Raw genomic sequence first — 7,575 nt, 5'->3', positions numbered from 1 at the left:
TGACGTCACTGTGACACACGCTCGCGACTCAGAGACAGCGCGGGCTTCACGTCTCCCGTGGCCCCGGCACAGGCCACATTCTGCTCCGTTTCCCTTCCCTTTTCTGATTGCGGAGCTGATAACGCCGACATTGTCCCTACAGCGCAGCCTGCGTGACCGGGTCCCATTGCTTGTCAGGAAAACGAAAAGCATCCGCTCGGTTGTCTAAGGGCTGTGCGCGGTCACTCGGCCGCCACTCAGCAGCGGGCAGGGGTGCATGTCCCACGGCCCCGGGATGTGACCTGTCCTCGACGCTCTCCCAGACGGCCACTTTTTTATGCGTTTCTGTGACTCGGAGTGAGACAACAGCACCACTGTCCTTGTTCTAAAGCAATTACACAGGTTTTTGGATCAAGTTGCTCTTTACATGGAAAGGAAGTTTGCGGAAGGAGGCGTGGAGGAGGGGGTGAGGCCCCGCGTGTGCCGTGGGGTTGCAGGCTGACGTGCGCGCCGCGGTGGTCTGTTCCCTGTGTGGCCCCTGGGGGAGGTGTCTGCCCTGACAGTTTCTGTGCCTGCTGAAGGGTGCCCACGAGGATGTCCGCGGGCTGCTGCCCCGCCGTGTCCCCCGTGTCTCCCGGTCCCCCCGCTGCCCCATGGGCGCCCTCCTCGCCTCTCCTGGGTGAGCTGAGGTCCAGGAGGGGAGCACACTGTCACGTGTGCTGTGTGTCCGAGCCCCAGTCAGGGTACACGGTCGGCCACACATGTAGTGCTTACGTACCTCCTCGTCAAGTAGTCAGCAATACTCACTTCTTCACAGGGCCCGTCCCCTGCTTCGGTGTGGGACCGTCGTAACTGCCCAGTCACCTTGGATGTTCAGCACCGTCTGTCACCGCCCCGCGGCTCCAACAGTGCTGCAAATCTGGGACCGGAGGGGGTTCACGTCAGCTCTCAGGGTGTCCCTGCTGCCCACTCAGGCCCGGGGTTCCAAGAGCCCCGATGGCTTTGTTCTTCTCCTGCATTCCTCGTCGTGAAACATTCCCACCAAGAGTCACCACTTCGATGACAACGGCAGCCCAGGGACTGAGCAGATACCCGCCACAACAGAACCGCCTGCCCTGACGATGTAAGTGCTAAAAGTAACAGGACCAAGGACGCAAAACCATGTCTCAAATGTGCCTGGCAGTTTCCGAATCATTTCTCAGCAGCGGCACGCTACGTAGATATTTTGAAATAATGTACAGTTGAGATGCTTCTGATACCCAAAGGCCTGATTTTCTGTAATTAATAAATAAAGATTTCTAGAATGAAAACAAGTGAATACACATCATCCCTTCTGAATGACCAGTTTTGTCCGTAAGCCTCAGGTAAACGCCGTCTCCCTCACTGGGATGCGCATGAGGTTAGGAAGCAGGGTATCTCCTTGTACTTTCGAGCGGCCTAAGCAACATCATTAGCATTTCTTGACTCCTATTTTCCCATACGTACATTTAAAAACTTAAATAATGTTATCTATAGTGCGTCTTCGAGCTGGAGGGCTTTGTATCTTTTTGAAGGCCTCCGTGTTGTATTATGAACATGCAAGCAGTTACAACGCAAGCTGCTGTGCCCTTCCCGGTAGACGCTGGGTTAGGGAGTGCGTGAGAGCTTCAGGGGAAAATAAAAGTATAAAACACAGTTCATACCGTCTAGGAGCTGTTCTTGAGGAGTAAGACGAAAATCAGTGACAGAGTAAATGCCAGGGCGTGGACACTGTCACATCGATGTCACAGGAGTGGTGCAGATAAGGGGTGCGTCAGAGGCCAGGGAGGATGCCATCGGGTCCAGAAGGATTGCGGGGTTTGGGGAGGCAGGGGCACGGGAACCGAGCCTGCCCAGTGCATCTGGGGAGCCCGATGGCCTTCAGCAAATGCTAATCACTCGGCACAAGAATGCGTAGATGCTGTGCAAGCCAGCGAAGGAAGCTGGGCCTCTAGAACAGAGAGAGTCAAGCAGGAAATTGGTGAAGCAGGTGACGGGACAGGCTGACCAGCCGGACACGGGGTGGAGGGACCCAGGACCTCAGCCAGGCGGAGAGGGCTCCTGCCCCCAGGTGGGAGCAAGTGCAGGCAGGAGAGCTGCAGATCTGAGGGGCCGAGTCCCCGCGGAGGCCAGCGCTCCCTCCGGCCCCTCCACCTGCCACCTGGGCCTCCGTTCCTGGGAGTCACGGAGTCCGAGGGGAGGGACTCCCAGGGATGTGAAGGGGAGCAGGTGCGCCGCCGGCTGAGGGAGGGGATGGCGGCAGGGGAACACCCGAGACGGGCCGGGCACGGTGCTGACGCGGACCGCGAAGGCTTCTTTTGCTCCATATCCTGCGGCGCCAGTTTTAACGCTCAGATAACGGAAGCAGAGGCATGTTAAGTAACTTCATTACGATTGCAAAACGGCTTCCTGGAAAGGGGATTGTGAGTTCTGTCTGATTCCGAGCCCTGGACGTTTCCGCTGTCTGCCCGAGCTGCCTGACAGAGCGGGGTCTAGTACTCGCAAGGGAATCCCGGCAAACCCCTCTTTGCGGGATCGGGGTGTGTGGCACCGCGCGGACATGGGGATACAGGGGACATTTTGTAAAGAAACTTGGTCTAAAATACGAACCCGACTGTCTGGTCCAGTGGCTCCTAACGTTCCCTCTTGCTTTCTCAGCTGTGATGACGGTGCTCCCAGCAAGCGTTGAAGGGCATGGTTCCTTCTCCGAGCACAGGCGCTGCTGTCAATCCCCAGCCTGGGTTCAGAGCTCCTGAGGTTGGCCTGGGCAGGCAGAATGGAGAAGGGGGGTTTACTTCAACTCCCCCAGGCTTAGTGATGACAGGAAGGGATTCCTGTTCGTGTCCGAAGCTGCACTAGGGACACACCTAATATACATGTCCGTGTGACGCACACACGTATGTGCATACATACAGATACAGATCACAGGTGATCCCAAAAGCTGGGTTTGGTTCAGCCTGTGTAGCAGGGAACCTACACGAGGGCCCTCGACCTACAGAGATGGAAAGGCTGGAAGGACAAGACGGGCAGGAGGCCTGATACGGGCAGGCAGCGGAGTCCTGCCCCGGTGTCCCTGGGTACGGGGCACTAACATGCCTTCACACACACTGGGTCTTCAAATGCTGAGCCATGTGGCTCCCGTATATCAGGAGGCTTTTTGTACACTTCTCAGCTGCTTCTTTGAACAAGAATTAGCATTTCAAAGGCAGGGGTTAGATATTAACCAGAGAGAAGTGATCTGTGTCTAGCACATATAACATTAAATTTATGGACATTTTTTAGCTTCCCAAAAGTGCTCTAATTAAAAATAAGATCATAACCCAAATTGACAATCAAAAGTCCATACTTTCACTCGGAGTTTGCTGATCTCTGTTCCTCATGTTTTACACAGGGACAAATGATCACAGGCTTATTAGCTGAAGAACGCTGAAGGCCACCCATTGGGTAACAGAACGCCGACTGGTTAGCAACGAGCTCCCAAGTTCCAACAAGGTGTACAGAGCTTTAAAAAATGTTAAAATGTCTAATTGGAACCCCCAGTTAAACTGACTTCTTCCTACTAATTATTTTACAAAAGAGATAAAATGATAGAAAAACCACCTCATTGAAGTTGGGTATTTAAGATCATTAAATGTCAAGGAACAGGCCACGCCCCGTTAGTGCAGAATTCGACACGTTACGCACTATGAAGGGGCTCTAGGATGGCCGTCGCGGTGACCCGTGATCTCCTGTCATCAAACAGACTTTAAATTCTTTCTGAGGGAATTAGAACTTGGAGAAATATTTTGCTGGAGCTCAGAGACCTCTATATTCCAATCTCAGCTTTGCAACATAAATGCGGGAGATGCCCCTTCATGTGTGGCGTGATGTTATCAACAGCAGAATGAAGTGTTTGGTGAACATTTAAGCTCCTTTTTCTGAAAACCCAATACTACTTCCTTCTTTAAGGAACAGCATCTGCCTCCTTTAGGGAAATGTATCCTGCCTGTGCTTGGACCCCATAACTTAAGTGGGCAAAGGCCTGGAAACTACCTGGTATCCTAACATAGACCAACAGAGGAAAAACGAGTGCAGACTCACAGATCAACCGTGTCATGTAGGGAGAGGAAGAAAAATACAGAAAGAATCCAATCCTCTCATTAAGAGGAGATGAAAACAGAACCCAAGTTTACATATTTATTCTTTGTTCTACGTAAATGCACATGAGCTAGGTGAGAATGAAGTGCATACTGTTTTCATTTTTTGGCAAAGACTTAACCATTCTCCAATGACTCGTTGCACGTGTGTTTGTCTGTGTGTGTGTAAAGAGTCTGGAAACCAGAATCCAGTTAACTCGATTGAGAGATTTCTGGACTGGGTGAAGCCCAAGAATTTCCATCAATATTCTGGTTCCCAGGGGTAATGAAACTGGTAAGCCTCCACGAACCCTGTTACCTTAACAATGTCTTACTTTCATAGATGGGGTCACCAACTTCGCCATCGCCATCACCATCACCATCTTTTTCAAAGCACTGTTCCCACAACAAATCAAAGTTACTGCTCCATGGTCTCTCGCTGCTTGAGCTGGTCCTACTTACTCAGCCTTTCCAAACTGCGGAACTTCCATTAATGGCATAGAAAGTGTTTTGTACTCACTTCACGGAGTTGATGAGAGGGGTCAACAGCTTAATAGAAGTGGAGCTCTTGTTACTGTGCTTGCTGTCTGGTCGGTACTCAATACATACGAGCTTTTGTAGCCGCCACCGTGTCACCTCCAAGGACCGGGGCGCGAGCATTTCCAGCTTCAGAGGATGGCACTAAGCAATCCTGGAAGACATTTGAATCTAACATTTGTTTTTGAGGGCTGAGGGTCAACAATGTCTACTGGGAAGAAGATTATGAGAACACCAAGATGAATTAATTTGATATTAATGTAAGTCGTGTTTTAAATGGTGGCTCAGGAGCTAGCTTCCCCCCGAAGAGAGAATTTGGGAAGGAAGGAAAGAAGTAAGGCAGTACTCGAGATTCCTGTCCTGTGCGTCTCCTCCCTGGAGAAGTGAAGTGAAGGAACCTCCTGGTGGGGACTTGCTGATAAGGAGGGAAGCCAGTGATGAACTAGGTCTCTCGGTGGTCAGAGCACTGGCTGTGCGTCATGTCATGTGATGTATAAGGGACCTCTCATCATCCGAGCCCTGGTGACGTGCGTCTGGTACATAAACACTGTCCTCCGGTCAGAGCACTCCCTGTACCACTTACCGAGTCTGGGCAGACGCAGCCTGGCACCTTTAAGGAGACATCTGCTGGTGGGTTTGGGGGGACGAGGAGGCTTCAAGGTGCTGGAAAACCTCTAGTCATCAGAGGTGGCATAGCCATAATGAGGGCTTCAGCAGTGAACTCAGAACTCCGTCACTCTAATTCACTGCAGGTATGAAACTCACTGTTGTTAGAACCACTTAGTCTCATTTAAGGGCTTTTAAGTGAAGAGGCTATAGAGTTAGGGTCAAGATGATGATGATGTCTTGGGCATGAGACCTATGGACATATCAGTATTGCCCCTGCCCCTACAGTCTTTCTTCAGAAGCTCCTGAGAGAGAAGCAATCACTGGGGTTCGCACCGTGGGGTCCTTCATTTGCAGCTGACAGACCAGCAAGGGGAAGAGTGCTCATAAGTTTGGGGCCAAAGCCTCAGCCATGATTAAAATGCTAACTTCCCATCCTTGGACTTTTGAAGGTAGGGGTGTTGGGGGGGGCAGGTAGTGTTTGTTGACCAAGGAAGAGATTATGTATTTCAAGGTCTGAGGGCCGTCCCTGATAGTTTTCCGTCCAGGATCACTGCTTCTTCATGAGATAATTTTGAGAGTGATGGGTTTGCTTGTTTGTTTTTCCAACACATTAATTTCACTCCATGATCTTCTCACTTCCATGATTTCTGACAAGAAGTCTGATGGAAGGAAGTCTTTGTTTCTCTGCAGGTAGGATTTTTTTTTTTTCCTCTAGACTATTTCAAGAACTTATTCTTTGTCTATAACCTTCTAACTCTCGGGTATGATGTGCATAGAAGTGTTTTTCTTCCTTGTGTCCTTCCTTCCCCCTCCCTTCCTTTCCTTCTTTTGGTGTTTATCCTGCTTGGTGTTCTCTGAGCTTCCTGAATCTGCGGTTTTGTGTCTGTCATTAATTTTGGAACATTATCATTTTTCAAATATTACTTTCCGTCCTTCTCTCCTTCTTCTTTTGGTCTTCCAACATGCATATGTTAAACCTTTCCAGTAGTCTGCAACTGTTGGATATTTTTTCTTTTCCCACTTACATGATCTTTTTCTCTTTGAATTTTAGTTTACAAAGTTTCTATTACCTTATTTTCAAGTTCACTGATTATTTTCTCAGCTATGTCTGGGCTCCTGATGAGCACATGGAAGGCATTTTTGTTACTGTTTATTTCTAGGTTTTTTTTTTTTCCCCCTTGGAATTTCCATGTCTTTGCTTACTGGGCATCTTTTCTTGCACGGTGTCCACTTGCCCATTAGAACCCTCGGTGGTCAGTCGTAGCTGTTTCAGTTCCTGGTCAGACACACTTACCTGGTAGAGCCCTCAGCGGTCAGTCGTAGCTGTTTCAGTTCCTGGTCAGACACACTTACCTGTTAGAGCTCTCGGCGGTCAGTCGTAGCTGTTTCAGTTCCTGGTCGGACACCTCCAACACTCCGCCATGTCTGAATCTGGCTCTGATGACAGCTGTGCTTCTTCCTACTGTATTTTTCTTGGTTTCTGTTTTTGCGCCTTGTAACTTTTTGTTAAAGTCAGCCATAGTGGATCAGGCAATAATCTAAGGTACCTTGGTCCTCTGGGTGAGGATTTAGGTAACCATCCTAAGCGTTGTGCTATTTAATGCTTGCTGGAGTGACGGATGCTAGAGAATTTCCACTCTTGGTGTCTTTGTGTTTGTTTGTTTGTTTGTTTGATCTTCTATCTAGCTTTCGTCTCCCTGAGAGTCCTCCTCAGGGCATGTCAGTGTCATTCTGTTATAACCACTGTCATTATGCTAAGATGCTACTGATGTTCCAGTGTCTCAAGTTCGAGGCCTTTGCTAGCATACAGTCTGTTCCTGGCTCCTGAATCCTTATCTAGCCACAGCATCCTGGTTTGCTTGAAGCCCTAGGCATGGTTGACCCCTTTTGTTCCCTGCTTGGATAAGACGAGATGGGAGGAATGTCTTCCATCCTTGGGATAAAGCTATGGCAAAGTCTTTTCTTGGGAGGGCCAGCTTTGCCATGGAGATAATTCTGGGTGTATTTCACTCAGAAAGGTTAACTTCTTCTTTCCCCCGGCAGAGCCACACGGGGATGTTCTTGGATCTTTATTGTGAACAATCCATCGTGTTTCTAGAGGACGCGCCTGGGAAGAGTGGAGTTCCCCTCAACACACTGCCCTAGGCACTTCTTACTGTCCTACCTGTCCATATTCACTTTCAAGCAATTCATCAAAATTACCACCGACATACAGTTCCAGCAGCTTCTGCTCAGCTAGCTGCTCTCAGCTACACCTCACCAAATGTGCCATCTCTCCAGATTTTGTACAGACGTTTCTCTTGCAATTTCAGTCCTC

The sequence above is a fragment of the Mustela erminea genome, chromosome 6, assembly GCF_009829155.1.
Source record: "Mustela erminea isolate mMusErm1 chromosome 6, mMusErm1.Pri, whole genome shotgun sequence".
Taxonomy (NCBI): domain Eukaryota; kingdom Metazoa; phylum Chordata; class Mammalia; order Carnivora; family Mustelidae; genus Mustela; species Mustela erminea.
The sequence above is the reverse complement of the archived record's forward strand: the minus strand, read 5'-3'. Positions refer to the sequence as shown.